This window comes from Erinaceus europaeus, chromosome 2 (assembly GCF_950295315.1).
Source record: "Erinaceus europaeus chromosome 2, mEriEur2.1, whole genome shotgun sequence".
Taxonomy (NCBI): Eukaryota; Metazoa; Chordata; class Mammalia; order Eulipotyphla; family Erinaceidae; genus Erinaceus; species Erinaceus europaeus.
In genome coordinates this window covers 19,471,840-19,490,690 of record NC_080163.1, presented here as the reverse complement: position 1 = coordinate 19,490,690, position 18,851 = coordinate 19,471,840, and the positions used below count along the sequence as shown (strand labels likewise).

At 41.2% G+C, this 18,851-nt stretch overlaps 1 non-coding gene across 1 annotated transcript; it reads left to right on the top strand.

Annotated features, from left to right (window-relative positions):
- The first annotated feature begins 3,093 nt into the window (after nucleotides 1-3,093).
- On the top strand, nucleotides 3,094-3,200 carry LOC132537140 (U6 spliceosomal RNA). Its single transcript, XR_009548603.1, has one exon. It is a non-coding gene; the product is annotated as a U6 spliceosomal RNA (small nuclear RNA).
- The last annotated feature ends 15,651 nt before the right edge of the window (nucleotides 3,201-18,851 follow it).

Genomic DNA, 18,851 nt, shown 5'->3' with positions numbered 1-18,851 from the left:
AAACACATCAATTAAGTAGACAAATTCGAATTATTAAGACTGCTACAAATTAGAATATGATGCTGTACCAAAATGAATGTTACATGGGAAGTTTCTCTGAGATAGAAATACTAGAGCTGAAACTCCAAAGACACAGTTTGAAAGAAAAAAAAATGGATCCAGAATAGTAGCACAGTGGGTTAAGCACACATGCCACAAAGCACAAGGACTGAAGTAAGGATCCTGGTTCGAGCCCCCGAATCCCCTCCTGCAGGAGGGTTTCTTCACAAGACAAGCAGTAAAGCAGGTCTACATTTGTCTTTCTCTCCCCTTTTCTTTCTCCCCTCCTCTCTTGATTCCTCTCTGTCCTAACCAACAACAACAACAACATTAATGGTGTACAATAACAATAATGGCAACAACAAGAACAACAAAAATGGAGAAAAAGGGATTCTCTGAAGAGAGGAGAGCAAAGGGATGAACATAAACTGATGGCGAACTTGGGACTCTAAATTGAGATCTTCTCTCCAGTTCTATTTACATAATAGTGATAATGTCTATCAAAAGGCTTCTTGTTTTTTTTTCTCCCCTTTGACTATATCAGTTTATGGTACAGTTGTTGATACATGGACACAATTTCTCATTTTCTTGTGATAGGTATTTGCAAAACACTCTCAACTCCTAACTCCCAATTTAGGTCCTTTTCCACCACATATACATATGGTGTCTTCAGATCAAATAATATTCCAAGAACTTTACAAACACTATCTCATTTAACCCCCCCCCAACAAGTTTATCTACTAAAAGAAAGTCCCTGGCCTGTGCTGTCTGTTTCATTACATGATTATCTTCTCTAATTCCAGTGATCATCAGCTTTACCCACAGCCAGACTTGATGGTTAGTGTCCATTCTATTTCTTCTTAATAGCAACCAGAAATTCACACCTTTCAGCTAATTTTTCCAGTACCAGTCACAGTAGAGGAATAAAAAAATAAATCTGATGATTGAGGAGTTCTGGTAGTTCTATAATATATCATAAATAAACTTTTCCAAAATAGAAAAAAATGTGTTGTTCCATTACCAAAGTGGTAGAATTCAGTCACCTATATAAAAAACAAAAAAAAGCCAGAAGTAATATAACTGTAATTTAAAGGAACTTTTAATTATAATAAAACAACCACTTTATCAGTGTCTTTTCCCTGACAATTTCTGACTACCCATAAACAATTAAAATCAGTATAGTATCTCTAATTAAATGGAACAATACTCAATATGTGTTCTAATTACTAATGAGAATTTGGTTCTCAAATTTTTCCATTCCTATTCTTCACCATGCTTCAAAGGAAAAAAAAAAGTTCTATTTTTCTACTCAGAATATAGGAGAAGAATAAAATAAACAAACAAGCAACAACAACAAAAAACTGTTCTCCCTTACTGAGATGAGCTTCAAGATGTATCAATCACAATTAACCGGATATTTATTTCACAAGCCAAGCATTCAAGTGCTTGTTTCGTTCAGTTTCAAAAGTAGAAGTCTCATTCTCACACAGCCATGAGTTGTTCATTCAAAACAAGATTCAGGTGACTGCTAAGCACAGCAGACCTAAAAGCGTTCAAATCCAGCACTTACCCTGCTGGTTCACTCAACCTGACACTGCATTGACATGAACTTTACAGTTGCAGACGGTGCTAGAAAGTTTCTGAAGCTCAGAGTTCCAACACAGACACAAATGTCACCTGGATTCTCTCCCAATTACATTAAATGGAACACTTTGCCTAAGTAGGTTTATGGTTTATTTAGCCATTAACACTCAGTGGAAAGTTTGCCTTCAGATTAATGGCTTTTATTAGTCATCAGGGTTTGTGTGTGTGTGTGTGTGTGTGTGTGTGTGTGTGTGTGTGTGTGTTTCCCTGTCTGCTGAAACCATTCCCTAGGTGAATGAAATAAGTAATGGAGTTTCCCACAGTTATCTGCTGGATAGTATGCCAGCTCCGCCCGGCTTAAACACCAGTATGTCTGTATGAGATTAGTTTAATCCCACTCAAAGCTGTGGTCTATTTACATAAATCACTTTTACATTTACATAAAGCACCACCTTCCCTCCAGGGCATTGGTGGTTCAGTGGTAGAATTCTCACCTGCTCCGCTACCTCTCCTTGTCATACGCTGATCTTCCACCAGTCACTTTTCGCTCCACCCTCTCTATATCACATCCTGTTTTCACCCTACTTGGAGAGTATAAATACAGCTGCTCTTCTGATTAAAGACACTTGGAAATTGCTTTCCGGCCCCAAGAGTTCCAGAGTGTATCTCCCGTGAAGTTAGTGCGGCACGAGTTCCTGATCCCTCTCCCATGCAGCAGCCTAGATTGGCTCCAGTTGAGTTCTCTCCAACCCAGAGAGCACTAGCTCAGGAAGAAGCACCCTCAGGCTATCCTGGCAGTTATCCTCATGTGTCCAAAGTGATATGAAAGGACCATAAATTAAAAGGGTCAGGTACTGGTATACCCTGTAGAACACACATGTTACAATGAGTGAGTAATAATGTAAATTCAAGCCTCTAGTCCCCACCTATGGGCTGGGGGTGGGGGGTCTTCATAAGCAGTGAAGAAGTAGTGCTATAGATGTCTCTTTGTCTCTCCCTCTCTATCTCAGCCTCTCCTTTCAATTTCTTTCCATCTCTACAAAAATTAAATACATATTTTAAAAATAAAAGAAAAAGGAAAGGAAAAAGACCCCACCCCAATGAAAAAAATTTTGTTTGGGGGGAGGTTAATGGTTTATAATATATACAGTTGTTGGTACATATGTAAAATCAGGCTGGAGGAACGGATCAATATGCAAATGTCTATGTCCAGTGGAGAAACAATTACAGAAGCCAGACCTTCTAGCTTCTGTACTCCTTAAAGAATTTTGGCTCATACTCCCAAAGGGATAAAGAATAGGGAAATTTCCAGTAGATGTGGATAGGATGCAGAACTCTGGTAGTGGAAACTGTATGGAATTGTACCCCTGTTATCTTACAATCTTGTTAACTATTATTAAATCACTAATAATAAAAAATAGTTGCAGAAAAAAAAAGAAGAAGAGGTATATGGATAGAAATTGAGCAATTGTGCTCGCTTCGGCAGCACATATACTAAAATTGGAACGATACAGAGAAGATTAGCATGGCCCCTGCGCAAGGATGACACGCAAATTCGTGAAGTGTTCCATATTTAAAAAAAAAAAAAAAGAAATTGAGCAATTGTTGATTTTCTCGGACAATGTGACAAGCAGCTAAAAAACCTAATCTAAAAGTCAGCAGTCCTATTTGGTGGTTACTGATTTCACAGATGAGGAAACAAAGCCTGTACAATGACATAAAAACAGAATAATATATGAAACAGAGTTTAACTGTACTGGTTCTTAAAATCTCTTCTGCAGTAAGAATAGTTATCTATCTGGGCATAAGTTGTTATAAAAATGTCAAAGTTATAAATACCTGTGAACATATCCTCTATCTCATGAGGCCTGGTCTAAATCTAGGTTTTGAGACTTAGGAAATGAACCACCTGGAATGGAATTAGAGAATAATTTGAAAGGAAAGGTTTCACCTTAGTAATGAGGGTTGACAAATTAGGGCAAAATATACACTTGAAAGCAAAAGTACACAATAGTCTGCAGTGAGTCGGTATAAAGTTCCTAATGAAATAGTATCTAATTAGACTTGGATACCCTCCTCACCTAGTTCCTATTACAGTTCTCTCATCCACTCCAAAGCTAACCTTAGCAAAGCAAGGACTGCAAAATCTGAGTAAGGACAAGAGACTGACATATTTTAATGATGACTCTTTAGTATCTATCAGGCCACCCAAATAGCAGGGGCCCTAGTCAAGGAGTCCTGGATTCCCAAACAAACATAATGGGCCTAGACCTCAAATAAATCCCTCTCCATTGTTACCGGTCATCCCTATCAGAAACATCAAAATAGACCCCTTGTGGGCCCCCCATAGGACCTTGCCCTCAACTTAGATCAACAATGGTTGAGAATGTTCCATCCTCCAAAGGGAGGATGGACAACATACTCTATGCTATACCTGAATAAGATGCGTCGATATTGGGGCATCTTGGAATGTTCCTATTTATGACCATAGAATGTGAGCTCAGATCTACAGGGATGCAAAGGTCACATAGACTCCTAAGCTGAATTTGGGCCACATACCAAATCAAATCGGTAGGGTTTACAGTCAACAATATTTATACCCATTTCCCGTACTAGGCAGCTACTCTCTTCCCTCATCCAGCCTTCTATTCCTTTTCCAGCCGTGATATCACCTCCCCAGACAATAACTTGGATTCCATGCATATCAGATTTCAGTCTCAGGGGGAAAAAAAGGAAAAGAAAAAAAACTATTGTAGTCAGAGGCCCTTTGGAATATAACTAAAATATGCCTACTAGCTATCTACAAAATGGAGACCCCCCCCAAATCTTCATCTGCACTATTAAGGCTTTAGGTTCATGATTGTACAACAATTTTTTTGGCATTGTATGTTAACTCTCTTTTCAGCCACCAGGTTCCAGATGCTATCATGATGCCAACTGCCAGGATAGCCTGAAGGTGCTTCTTCCCAAGCTAGTGCTCTCTGGGTTGGAGAGAACTCAACTGGAGCCAATCTAGGCTGCTGCATGGGAGAGGGATCAGGAACTCGTGCTGCACTAACTTCGCAGGAGATACACTCTGGAACTCTCGGAGCCGGAAAGCAATTTCCAAGTGTCTTTAATTAGAAGAGAAGCTGTTTTTATACTCTCCAAGTAGGGTGGAAACAGGATGTAATATAGAGAGGGTGGAGTGAAAAGTGACTAGTGGAAGATCAGGGTGTGACAAGGAGATGGGGTGGAGCAGGTGAGAATTCTACCAATGAACCACCAATGCCCTGGAGAGAGTGTGGTGCTTTATGTAAATGTAAAAGTGATTTATGTAAATAGACCAAAGATTTGAATGGGATTAAATATATCCCTATATAGGCATATGGTTAAGCAGAATCCAGGGGGAGCTGGCATACTATCCAACATCTCCCCCTTTCTTTTTAACTATTTGCCATAGTATCAGGAGTGCGGGTCACTTTGTGAGGCAGGGAGACTGATAAGAGGCACACTTTTTTGGGGTTCTACTGTCCCTCCTTGCTCAACCTCTCCGTAGAGAGAGAGACTAACAGGATTGACACACCCCTCAGGCTCAAGCCCTTCCAAGCTCAACCATATCCTCACAATTCCCCAACATCTCCCTCTTACTTAATGGCCATATATAACTGGGTCAATGTCTGTAAAAGGCTTCATCTCTGTCAGGGGAATAGCAGTGTAGGGGTGAACAGAAACCTGTTGGGAAGAAAGCAGAATGATAGTGTGTAAGTGTCTTCAGAAAGAACTAGCACAAGACAGGGAGGGATAAGTAAGAGTAGCAAGAGAAAGAGTGAGCCTGATGGGTGGAGGATTGGGGGCCTGATAAGCCGAGGGGCTAGAGGGGTGATCTGACATTGCAAAATCCCTAGTCAGCTGGCGGAAAGTTCTATGAACTGCTACAGTCATTCTTCAAGAAGTCCAGCAGTATAAAGGGAGTGTCCAGCAAGTTCTATGGAAGCATCAGTCCAATGTAAACGGCAAGGAAATAAATGCCACACGTCTATCTTGATGGAGGAGGATGGCCACTGGAACTTTTCTTCTCTGTAGAGACTGACCTGGAACCGCCAAAACATGATGGGCGAAACAGAAGCAGGAAGAGCAGACACCGATGGTTGAGAGAAAGGCAGTAGAAAAGTCTTGTCCTTTGGAGTCTGTGAATCAGGTTCTCCAGATCATGTCAGGTCACATCATGGGTTTCGGGTGATAGCTGTAATTGTGGGTGATGTCAGAGGTCAGGGGTCCAAGATGGATTTCTGAGGATTCTATAGGAGCAGATGCTTCTTTATGCGAAGGTTTGTCATAGCTGTAGTCAATTACTTATGAAAAAACTTTGTAACAAATTAGAAGTTTACTACAATTGATAACTCAATGATTATAATTGGTTTAGGTATCTTTATAATTTCGTGTAAAGGTCATCTTATGTGACCTCATGTAGCAGTCTCTATATAGCAAAATTTTCATACCGAATTTAAGTCACATATATTGATTCTTTTTTTTAATATTTATTTTATTTATTTATTCCCTTCTGTTGCCCTTGTTGTTTTATTGTTGTAGTTATTATTGTTGTTGTCGTTGTTGGATAGGACAGACGGAAATGGAGAGAGGAGAGGAAGACAGAGAGGAGGAGAGAAAGATAGACACCGGCAGACCTGCTTCACCGCCTGTGAAGCAACTCCCCTGCAGGTGGGGAGCCGGGGTTCGAACCGGGATCCTTATGCCCATCCTTGTGCTTTGCACCACATGCGCTTAACCCGCTGCGCTACAGCCTGAATCCCACATATATTGATTCTTAACTATTTTTTACATTGGGTTTTTAAGCAAACTCAGGTTACTAGAGTTAACACATTTTAGTGACAATTTTTTTTTGGTATATTTACAATGTCATATTGATGCCAAATTTGTTGTGGATTAATGTCCACAAGATAGCTTACAGGACATTTTGGGGGGCCCTCCAAAAATGTCCTGTATAGAGGATTTGTATTTTAACTTAGGAGATGATGAATTGTCACATTGAATATTTAGAGCTTTACCTTAAACACTCAGTTATTTTAATGAATTGATTTTACCTCTTCTCATAAGAATGTAGCTTCGAAGTGATAATTTAACTGTTAACTTAATGTTTACCAAACTTGAAACATGCATATTAAACATATAGTTTATAACACACAGGAGGAGAAAAACTTGTAAATAAGACATATCATTTCAAATGCGAATTTAGATCTACTGTCATAGTTGAAACATCTTTACTCACACAGTTTAAGACTAAACATTTCATATTTATATCAAGACTTAAAAAATAAATCAAAAAGTGGAATGAACAATTTTTTACTGTTTCTGGACGTCTCCAGAAACCATGGCTGTGTCCAGCCGTTTTATATAAAGTCAGTTAACTTTCAGAGTACTCTGAGTACAATGGGTCGTACAAAAATTTTGGTCACTCAACTCACTCAATTTTTTTTTCTTTTTACTCACTCACTCACTAACTCACAAAACACAACTGGCCAGTCATAGCATAAGACATTGGGGGGGGGGAAGGGGGGAAGAGTTCTGTGAATCAGATTTTTTTTTATTCTGCCATGCTGTATTATGGATCCTGGGGTGCATTCTGCAGCCAGTATTCTTGCAGTGTTTCTTGTTCTTCAGGGATATCAGCGCCATCATGTGGGTATTGCCGGACATGGCGGGCAGGAACCCAAACAGGCTTGGAGTAATTTTGTGGAAAAATGCATGCGAAACCCCTCCCCATAGTCAACAGGGGGTCAGGTCCTTTCCAAATTTTATCAGGTGGGTCTTTCCATTTGACTTTAATAGCTGGGAGGGTGGGTGGTGTTTGCCAATGAAGAATAATAGGAGGTTGGTCTGAGTTTTTGTAAATATTAAAGAGATTTAATGTAGTTAAAGCTTTTGCCAGCTGGATATTGGGGGAGTACATTACCCCTTTTTATTTATTTAATTGAGCCTTAAGCATTTGATGGGCCCTCTCAACAATGCCTTGTCCCTGTGGATTATATGGAATGCCTGTAGTATGAGTAATGTTCCAGAGGGAACAAAAATCTTTAAATTGTTTGCTGGTAAAAGCATGTCCATTATCCGTTTTAAGTTGAAGAGGTAAGCCCATTACAACAAAACAGGAGAGCATATGGCTTATAAGATTTATTGAGTTTTCTCCAGTCTCAACTGTAGCCCACATAAACTTAGAGAACACATATTTTTGTTTGCCAAAGTTGGGTATGCGGGTAACATCAATTTACCAAAGAGCATTGGCTTTTAAACCTCGAGGATTAACCCCCAGAGTTTGAATAGCAGGTGTTTTGATTAGACCTGCACAGGAGGAACATGTAGCAAGAATACGTTTTAACTGTGGCAGAGGAATATCAGGAAATTGAGCTTGAAGACCTTTAAGATTAACATGGGTTAGGGAATGAAAGTCAGCAGGATTAGAGACAGAGGCTAGGAGAATTCCTGTGGAGGCAAGGTGGTCGTCTGCAGCATTCCCTTCAGACAGGGGACCAGGAAGAGGGCTGTGGGAACGTAGGTGCTGAACATACAGTGGATGGGTTTGAGAACAGAGCATAGAGGCAATTTGAATTAAAAGAGGAGAAAGTGGGTTGTCATCAATTCTTACATAAGATCGAGCAAGCCATGGAAGTAAGTTAACAGTATACACACTGTCAGAAAAAAGGTTGAAGGATTCTGGTACAACTTTTAATGCAAGGAAAATAGCATAAAGTTCTTTGTACTGAGGGGAATTATCAGGAAGTTCAACAAAGAGAGGCTTGGGGTATTGCTGGTCTGGATAATATATAAGGGCAGCAGCTCCCTTTTTCCACCATCAGTGAACACTGTAGGAGCAGAGGGGATGGGATCTCAAGAGAAAAGTTTAGGTACTAGTAGAGGCAACAGAGGTAAAGAAGCTATCAAATTATTAGAGGGAAAATGATTATCTAATTGTTCTGGAAAACCCATTAAACTTATGGCAAAACGAGAATGGTGGCGTATGAGCCATTCTGTATCTGTGAGAGAAAAGGGAAGAATGATTGAATCTGGTTCCCTTCCTAAGACCTGAACTGATCTGTTTCTTCCTTGGCGAACCATAAATGCTAAGGCATCAATCTCGGTAAGGAGCCTTGGAGTATGAAGCCATTTGAGAATGCCATGTTTCTGCCACAATGCCCCCACTACCGTGGGGGTGGAGTTAAAGATTAGAAGATTTACTGGAGAGGAGGGGGAGAACCGAATGAGGTGCATGTCCTGGAGAGCCTGGTTAACTTTTTCCAGTGCCAAGGAGGCTTCGGGGGTTAACATATGCTTTGAGGAGGGCTGTTTGTTTCCTTTTAACAGATCGAACAGTGGTTGCAGGCAGCTCATAGGCAGATAAAGATACTGCCTAAGCCAATTCAAATTTCCAAGAAAACTTTGTAAAGAAGCAAGAATGAGATTAGAAGGAAAAGTAGCACAAGGTTTTAAAGGATGAATCTGCGTTAGGGAAATCTCTGAGCCTAAGAAAGATATTGGAGGAATTAGCTGTATTTTCTCAGGAGCTACATTAAGTCCACTTCTCTTTAAGGCAGGGATTAGAAAATCACCTAGGGCGGAGAGATCTGTATCTAATTCTCCCCATATTAACACGTCATCCATATAATGAAAAACCTTAAGGCCCTTATGAATATATGGCAAAAGGGCATATTTAACAGCCTCTTGACAAATAGTAGGACTATTAGCCATGCCCTGGGGTAGTACCACCCATTCAAATCTATCAGCAGGGCTGGCGTTATTAATAGAAGGAACAGAGAAAGCAAAACATTTACAATCTTGTAGGTGTAAGGGAATAGATTAAAAACAATCCTGTATGTCAATAGCTATGACTGGAATTCCTGTGGGAATTGCAGAAGCAAGAGGCAAACCCCTTTGGGGGGGAGCCCCAAACCTGCATGGTTTTATTAACTGCACAAAGATCTTGGAGAAGGTGCCATTTTCCTGAGCGCTTTTTAATCACAAAGACTGGAGTATTCCATGGGCTCCAAGAATGACGAATGTGTCCCAAAGATAACTGCTCTTGGATGACTTCTTTTAAAATTTCTAGCTTCTCTCTAGTCAAAGGCCACTGTTCCACCTAGACAGGCTCATTAGAAAGCCAGTCTAAGCGGGGAGTTCTGTTACCAACAGTGGCTATTAGTATTGGGGGTGCTGGTTGGGTCTAGCAGTCTCACAGGAGTGAGTGTGGTGTCCTGCAGAGGTGTCTGAGGATATCACTACATCTAAATATTCCAGAAGTCTCTTCCCAATAAATTGGTGCTTATATCAACTATTACTATTAAAGGCTGAAAGTGTCCGGTAGTCCCTTCTGGATCTTCCCACACAGGGGAATCTCGTGTGCGGAATGCCTGAGTCAATCCTCCAACACCATGTAAGTGTGGTCCTGGGAGGAGTTCCCAACTCTGGGGAACCTCTGCTTGTCTTAATATTGTCTTATCTGCTCCCGTGTTGATCAAACACTTAAAAGGAATATTACCAATATTTACTGTCATAGTTGGGTGACCCCTTTCTAAAACAGGGGTGGTCCATAAAATCTCAGGCTCTGAATCCGAGCTGTTCTCTTCCTCCAGCCAGTTATTTCTATGCTGGAAGTTCCCACATACTGCGGGTTTTTCCTTCTGCTCACCCTCTGTTATTGCTACTTGGCGTGTTGGGTGTAGTAATGGATTGGGTCCCAAGCTGGGCTTCTGTTTGTGGAAGAAGGGCACAGCACCAAGCGGGCGACCTGCTTCCTTCCCTCTTGGGGGTGGGGCTAAGGGAAGCCCCACACCTAGTTTAAATCCCTGTTTACATTTGGCAGAGGCATGCCGTTCCTATGGAACCTTGACCATACAATCTCTCCTCCAGTGAAATCCTTTCTGGCATGTAGGACAAGGCATTTGTGGTCTCTGATTCCCTGTCTGGAGGCGGGGTTTCCCTGACTGGAGGTGGGGTTGCCCTGACTGAAGGAGGGGTCGCGGTCTATTTTCTGACATTGGTTACGCCAATGCCCTTGGCGACCGCACTGAAAGCAAGCCCCTTTTTGCTTATGTAAGGTAGCTGCATAGGCTTGTAACATAGGTCCTTGAAAAGAGCTTGATCTGAGATCCTGTGTAGCTAGAATCCAAGTATCTGGGTGTTGGTCTTTAAGAGTGATACAGGCCTGTCGAAAATGCGGAAGCATTCCATCCCAGACTATTGATCGCAGGAGGAGAAAACGAGCATCAGGATTATAAATCTTCCTTTCCAAACTCGACTGGACCCTGGCAATGAATTTAGTGAGGGATTCATCAGGTTCTTGTTGAAGGGAGAGAATGGGGGCTGAGGCCACTCCCATGGGTGGTGTTAATCGCACCCATGCTTTTAATGCACACAGGCATACCTGATCAAAATACCCTGGTGGAAACTTGGCTTCCGCCTGTTGAATCCCTGTTTCTAATTGGCCTGTTCCAAACAATGCATCAAAATTCCCCTCTGGCTGATTTTGAATATTTTTCCGCAATTGTTGTAAACATTCATCTCGAAAGAATGCCTCCCATTGCAGGAAGAGGGGGCCTGGGAGTATAGCATGAGTTACATCCCTCCAATCTTTGGGGGTATTAAGGTTCTGAAGCAGGCCTTGTAAAATGGTCCTGGTCCATGGGGCATGAATACCGTCATCCTTGATAGCCTGGCATAGTTCCTTCAGGTCTGTGGCAGAATATGGATACCAGGCCTGAGGTTTTTGTCTATTGGGGGCAACATTGACCGGAAATGGACTGCTCTGATAAGTGTGTAGTGGTAGGAGTCACCTAAGTGGAAGCTTCTGGACAAGTGGCCGAAGAAGTGGTTTTGGAGGCTACAGGAGAATTCGGACATGTGTCTGTCAAAACGGGGGTGGGCGAAGAAGCAGTTGTGGAGGCAGCAGGAGGTTCCAGACACATGTCTGCCAAAATGGGGGTGGCCGAAGAATTGGCTGTGGAGTCCAAAGGAGAATTCGGACACATGTCTTCAAAATAGGGGCCTCAGGGCAAGATGCCAAAATAGGGGCCTCAGGGGAAGATGCAGAGGAATTAGGGTGGGTCAGGATCACGACAGGCCTTTGCTTCTTCTTGTTCTTAAGGTGCTGGTTAAGTTCTATGATCATTTCCTTAATCTCTTGGACGTCAGTCTCTAGGTCCTTAAGCCTTTTGAGAGGTTGCCCTATATATCCCTTAAAACCTGCTATGATGATCAACAGGATATAAGGTGCAGCCCCGAGAAAAATTTACCAGATATATAAAAATTGTATACTGGAAAAAGAAAGCAGAATTTGGAAAAGATTTTCCATGGTGGAGAGATCTCAGGAAAACAATAAGAAAGAAAAAAAATCACAGTGCCTTAACACAATATTGCAAATACCCAAAAGGTATGTACTTATCTAGGATGTCTTCTTGTAAATCTGCTGCTTACGTGTCCTTGTTCCGAGCGCCAGATGCTGGGATAGCCTGAAGGTGCTGCTTCCTGAGGTAGTGCTCTCTGGGTTGGAGAGAACTCAATTGGAGCCGATCTAGGCTGCTGCATGGGAGAGGGATCAGGAACTCGTGCCGCACTAACTTGGCAGGAGATACACTCTGGAACTCTCGGAGCTGGAAAGCAATTTCCAAGTGTCTTTAATCAGAAGAGCAGCTGTTTTTATACTCTCCAAGTAGGGTGGAAACAGGATGTGACATGGAGAAGGTGGAGGGAAAAGTGACTGGTGGAAGATCAGGGTGTGACAAGGAGAGGATCAGGGTGTGACAAGGAGAGGGGGTGGAGCAGGTGAGAATTCTACCACTAAACCACCAATGCCCTGGAGGGAGTGTGGTGCTTTATGTAAATGTAAAAGTGATTTATGTAAATAGACCAAAGCTTTGAATGGGATTAAATCTATCCCTATATAGGCATATGGTTAAGCAGAATCCAGGGGGAGCTGGCATACTATCCAACAGCCAACCAGACTTCCCTGGACAGACAACCCCACCAATATGTCCTGAAGATCTGCTCCCCCAGATCCCCACCCTACTAGAAAGAGAGAGGAAGGCTAGGAGTATTTCCCACCTGTCAATGCCCATGTTCAGTGTGGAAGTAATTACAGAAGCCAGACCTTCCACCTTCTGCATCCCACAGTGACCTTGGGTCCATACTCCCAGAGAGTTAAGAAAGCTATTGGGAAGGGATGGGGTACAGAGTTCTGGTAGTGGGAATTGTGTGGAGTTGTACCCCTCTTATCCTATGGTTTTGCCCATGTTTCCTTTTTATAAATAAAAAAAGAAAAATAATTAAAATTCTTAACCCTTAAAAAAAAGTGTCAGAGTTAACCCAACTGCCAAATAATTTGATTATAGCAAAAACTATGTATCCCCTTCTTAAATCCTAAGAGAGCAGGATCCTCCCGCTTCCTCTATAAAGCCCATATTTCCCCCAGTAATGGAACCTCTAGGTCAGGCTCACTTTCCTGCAAGGTTCTCTCAATTCATATGAAATGCTTCTGCATCTGCAGATCCCAAGATAATAAATGCACCTCAGCATGCTTTACTTCGGACTGTTTCCAGAGTCCTCAGGTGTGGAATGTCAACCCATCAGCCTCAATACTCAGTGAGACCTTTCATTTATTATAGGATTCTCTAATTCCATTTTGGGTTGCTCATTTCCTAACAAAGCCCTAAAACCTAGATATAGACCAGCCCCCATGAGGGCATATGTACACATCTATCCATAAATTATGGCAAAATATATACCTGAAAACAAAAGTGCACAATAGTTTGTAGTGAGTCAATAAAATAAGTAAGCAAGTCGAAATACCTAAAAAGACATCATAAAGTTCCTAATAAAATAGTTTCTACTTAGTCCTACGAACTTTCCTCAGTTAATTCCTATTACACTTCCCTCACTCACTCCAAAGCTAACCTTATCAAAGTAAAGACTACGAAAGCTGATTAAGGGCAAGAAACTGGCATACTCTAATGATGACTCTTTAGTCACTATCTGGCCACACCATCAGCTGGGTCCCTACTCAGGGAGTCCTGAGATTCCCAACCAGAAATGATGGGCCTTGACTTCAAATAGGTCTCTCTCTCCATTATCAATGGTCATCTCATCAGGAACAGTATAACAGACACATTTGTGAGACCCCATAGGACCTTGCCCTCAATGTGGATCAACAACAGTAGAGAATGTTCCATCCTCTAAAGGGAGGCTGGACAACATACTCTATCTACCACCTGAGGAAGATGGGCCCTGATATTGGGGCAGCTTGGAATGCTCCTACTGATGACTATAGAATGTGAGCTCAGATCTACAGAGATGCAGAGGTTACATAGGCTCCTAAGTTGAATATGAGCCCCAGATCAGATCAAATAGATGGGGTTTACAGTCAGCAATATTTATACACCTTTCCCATATTTAGGAGCTACTCTCTTCCCTGATTCAGCTTTCTGGTCCTTTTTCCAGCCCTGACATCATCTCCCCAGACAATAGCTAGGATCCACCTGCATATCATATTTCAGACTCAGGGGAAAAAAAAAACTAGTATATTCATGTGCCCTTTGGAATATCACTAATAAAAGCCCACTAGCTATCTTCAAAATGGAGACCCCCAAATCTTCATCTGCAATATTCCAGCCTTTAGGTTCATGATTAATCAATAATATGTTTGGCTTTATATGTTAGCTCTTTTTTCAGCCACCAGGTTTCATATGCTACCATGATACCAATCTGACTTCCCAGGGCAGAGGAACCCACCAATGTGTCCTAGAGCCCTGCTTCCCCAAAGCCCCACCCCCCTAGAGAAAAAGAGACACAGGCTTGGAGTATGAGTAGACCTACCAACTCCCATGTTCAGTGGGGAGTTGAACCACCTTCTGCACCCCAAAATGACTCTGGGTCCATACTCCCAAGGGATAAAGAATAAAGCTATCAGGGGAAGGGATGGGATACAGAGTTCTAGTGATGGGGAATTGTGTGGAATTGTACCCCTCTTATACTATGGTTTTTGTCAGGATTTCCTTTTTATGAATAAAATTTTATAAAAAGAAATGTGCACAACCTTTTAAATGAAGAAACTTTAATCTCAAGCCCGTATTTATGTAATTAATACTTTTTCTATACCTTCTCCTCCATTTTAATAAATTAACATGCATACATCCTTTGAATTTCTTTTAAAAAATGGCACCTTGATTGAGAAGTCTGAAGACAGCATGAACACGGGCAGGCTGCTTGGTGTTTCACTCAGGCTTCATTCACAGTCTGGTTGTAAGACGATGAAATGATTTCAATGAATATACCCAGATTTTCCCAGAAATCTTCTACACATCCCCACCCAGCACATACACAACTCATTCACCATAATTCTGTCATACAATTATTTCTAACCAATCAACAACAAAGGTGATTAAATAATAATAATTAATTACAATGAGGACTTTTCCCTAATTTGAAGGAGACAGACAAGGTATCAGAAAATTGTCATGGTTCATAGGAACAGAGGTCAATCTTTACTAGGAGAATATGCAGGTGACCTTACAGTGTTATTGCTCCGAGGGAAACCATGTAATAGCAATATCCATAGCTCAGTGGAGCTTCTATTCTAAATGCATATTCAAGGCCCAACTTCAGACTTATTGAATGAAAGATTTTGTGTTGAGCGACATGATTTGTGCTTACATTCAAGTTTGAAAAAGTCTTCCGTACAGTGCCTGCTAGAGGAAGCCCTAAATTCGGGCACCAGATCAAAATACAATATAAAGCAGTGCAATCACAGTGAGAGAACAGCTTGAACTCAAATTCTGGATATGGGTTATAGAGTAAAATATCCCCAATGTCAGACTTCAAACCACTCATGCTTCTTTCACTATCATGTCAATCTCATGTGAGTTACAAAAGGTTTTCTGAAAGATGGGTATGCATGTACAAGCATACTGTCACTGCTGACTTTTTTTTAATGTTTCTTCTGCTGGAGTGTAGTGCAGAGTACTCATTTTAAAGATGCATGCCACCACAAATTTGCTTGGCAGTTCCAAAGCCTCTCTCATCTGGAGGTTGATCAAATGCTTTGCAGATAATTGGGCTTTGGGGGGGGGGGGAGGTGGGAGAAAGCAGTGATTTGTTAATTTGTATTTGAGCTTGGCTCATTGGAATATTACCATAATTGTGAGATAGCTAATATGCAAAATACAACATGACTCTGAGGATCCTTTTATGGGATGGCACAGCAATTAATCAGTTGCATCTCGGCCAAAGGTTATTATCTGAGCAGCTGCTTCTTTACAAAGCCAGCATGATCTGTAGCCAAAGGGTTATCATGAAAAAAGCATTTGTTTACTTGTGATAATGTTGGTCCTCTTTAACTAGGAATTAATTTTGGGTCTTTCCTCCATGTCTTTCCTCTCCAGGCTTCTTCAGGCTTTTCACCTAGGAATGGAAGAAGAAACTCAACCTAGGAGACAAAGTGCTAATACAGAGAATTATAGTCTATGTAGGGTTCACTTTTCATCCTGAATTTTGGATCCATGCATCCTTCATTTTGAGGATAGAGAACACTGTGTAGTGGCCTCTGATTTTAATAAAAGCATTGCATTCTCAAAGGCATCACTATATAGTTGAAAAGTCTTTTCCTTATGCTAGCACTTCCCCTGAATCTGGAGGCCATCCCAATATTCTGTAAAGCTGGATACTTCTGCATAACACAACATGTGACACCTCCACTGGATTCCACACTTGTGGCTCATCTTAATCTCCTGTGCTGGGTAGATATTTACTTAGATGCTATTCTGTGCAAACTTGGTATCATGTGATCAGATAGTGGTCTTGTGTGAAGCTATGTAAGCAGGAAGGGGAACTTTCCCTCTAAGGTTGAGCTGTTGACCTCTCCTTGATGGAAGGGGTCCAATATGGTTGATTCTACTAAGTGATCAGATGTTCTCCTTAAAAAAATGTTGCCACCATGGAGTTAAGTATTTTTCTCTAGTATTGCCAAGTTGATTCTCCAAGATAGCAACAGCAAGATCAATCTTCCTAAGCAGAAGGAAAAGACTGTGAGTTCCTCACATGAAATTTGTCTATAGTCACATTATTGATATGCCCCTAGAGTCAGTTCTATGGTAGGCATACAAAGAGAGACTAATGCTCATGGGTTGAATTGTTCAATATTTCTACTATGGTTAGTTATTTTTGGGATAGATAAGATGTACTAGAAACATTTGTACATTTTGTGTTTATTTCTTTACATTCTTCCATGCCCTGGACCAGTTTATTACAGATATTTCAGATCTTTATTTCCTAGGTCACTAATCAAAAGGCAAGAATATTGGTCACTCTCTGTTAACAATCATAAATACTCTTACTCTAAGCCTTAAAAAGTAAATAATCTAGTTCACTGCACACAGCACTATAAAATGGGAAGTTTTTTTTTTTCACTTCCTACTGTGTTTTGTTGCTGTTATTCCAAGAATACTATTCTGCTCTGACTTATGATGTTGTGAGGGCTTGAACCTGAGACTTTAGAGCTTTTGTCCTGAAACTCTTTTGCATAACTATCCTATTATATCCCTCTAGCTTTTGAATGTGGACTTAAGTCAGTCAACATCTATTTCTGGCTTGCACTCAGGAATTCATTTAATTCATCTACAAACCAATTCCAGAATTTTCTCTCCTCTTCCAATTGCTCATGCAAGTTCTCCTAGAAGAGAATAAGATGGGGAGCATTTTTAGTAGGTGACATACAGGTCTACTCATGACCTTAGAATTAACTTGGGCTTATTTCTAGAAGTATCATTTCCATCTTACAGTCTATATTAACCTATGGCTTTGTGGGTCAAACAGAATCTAGATCATAGAATCTAGATACACTTATGTATCAGCACCTTGTATCATTGTTAAAGACTCCATTTATCGTGGGTCCGGTATAGCCAAGAGCTGTTTCTCAAGATACATAGTTATATTCATTAAATAGCAAGGTTTCAAACACAATTCCAGAGCTTACCTTGTGATTCTTGCAATACAGAGACCTACACTGCATCTTCCCCTACCAATTGCACTTCTAATACCATAGCCCCTTGGGATGCATTGGATCGACCTTCCCGTGGTGCATCCTGTGAGTACCCATTCATTGGGGAAACTGACGATCCTTCCTAGCCGACTGAATCCACATGGATCCCAGTCACTTTCAAAGCCATTAACCGGCTACAGAAGAAGGGCAAACGCTAGAAGAAGAAGAACCATATCCCCTGTCAGATAAAAAAGACTATGAGAGGGAGTCGGGCTGTAGCGCAGCGGGTTAAGCGCAGGTGGCGCAAAACACAAGGACCGACATTAAGGATCCCGGTTCGAACCCCGGCTCCCCACCTGCAGGGGAGTCGCTTCACAGGCGGTGAAGCAGGTCTGCAGGTGTCTATCTTTCTCTCCTCCTCTCTGTCTTCCCCTCCTCTCTCCATTTCTCTCTGTCCTATCCAACAATGACAACAACAATAATAACTACAATAATAAAACAACAAGGGCAACAAAAGGGAATAAATAAATAAATTTTTAAAAAGACTATGAGATAGGACGAATGACTTGCACTGTGGTTGGAATTTTCTGTAGTCCCCATTCCTGTCTCAGTTCTCACATGACACTAGAAACCTCTGTGTCATCTGATAGTTGAACCTCTAGATTCTAAAAAGGCCTTCCAGGCACCATAGAAAGCTTCAGAATGCAAGACTCAACAATTTGTCTTTTGCTTGTGGAAAGGATGTACAAGCATACCCTTGAACTCCTGCAGATTTCACTAATGTGTCCACCCCCTCCCTGAGTCCCTACAGTAATTCTCTCTCATTCTTTGGAGTGTTTGTGACTTACCAGCACTTCCAGCTTATTAATAACCTCTGACTCTTTCTGTTCAATTATGATGATGCCATGAATGCAATGATGGATGAATATAATTTCCAGTGAGATGCACATACAGGCCAAATCTTTTCAGACTATGTTGTACCAGAGGGCAGGAAAGCTATCATAACCCTGAGGCAAAATTGTCAGGGAGTATTACTCATTGTTTCATATAAATATAAATTCTAAGCCTCTTTCCAATTAGAATGGTAACAGTGAATAGACCATGTCATTAATGACATATGTATCTTAGGCATCATTAATCAGTGCAACTAGCAGGGCCTAATCCTTGGTCTGTCTTTAGGATCTTATTTTGAGGTTGAATGATGGTAGAT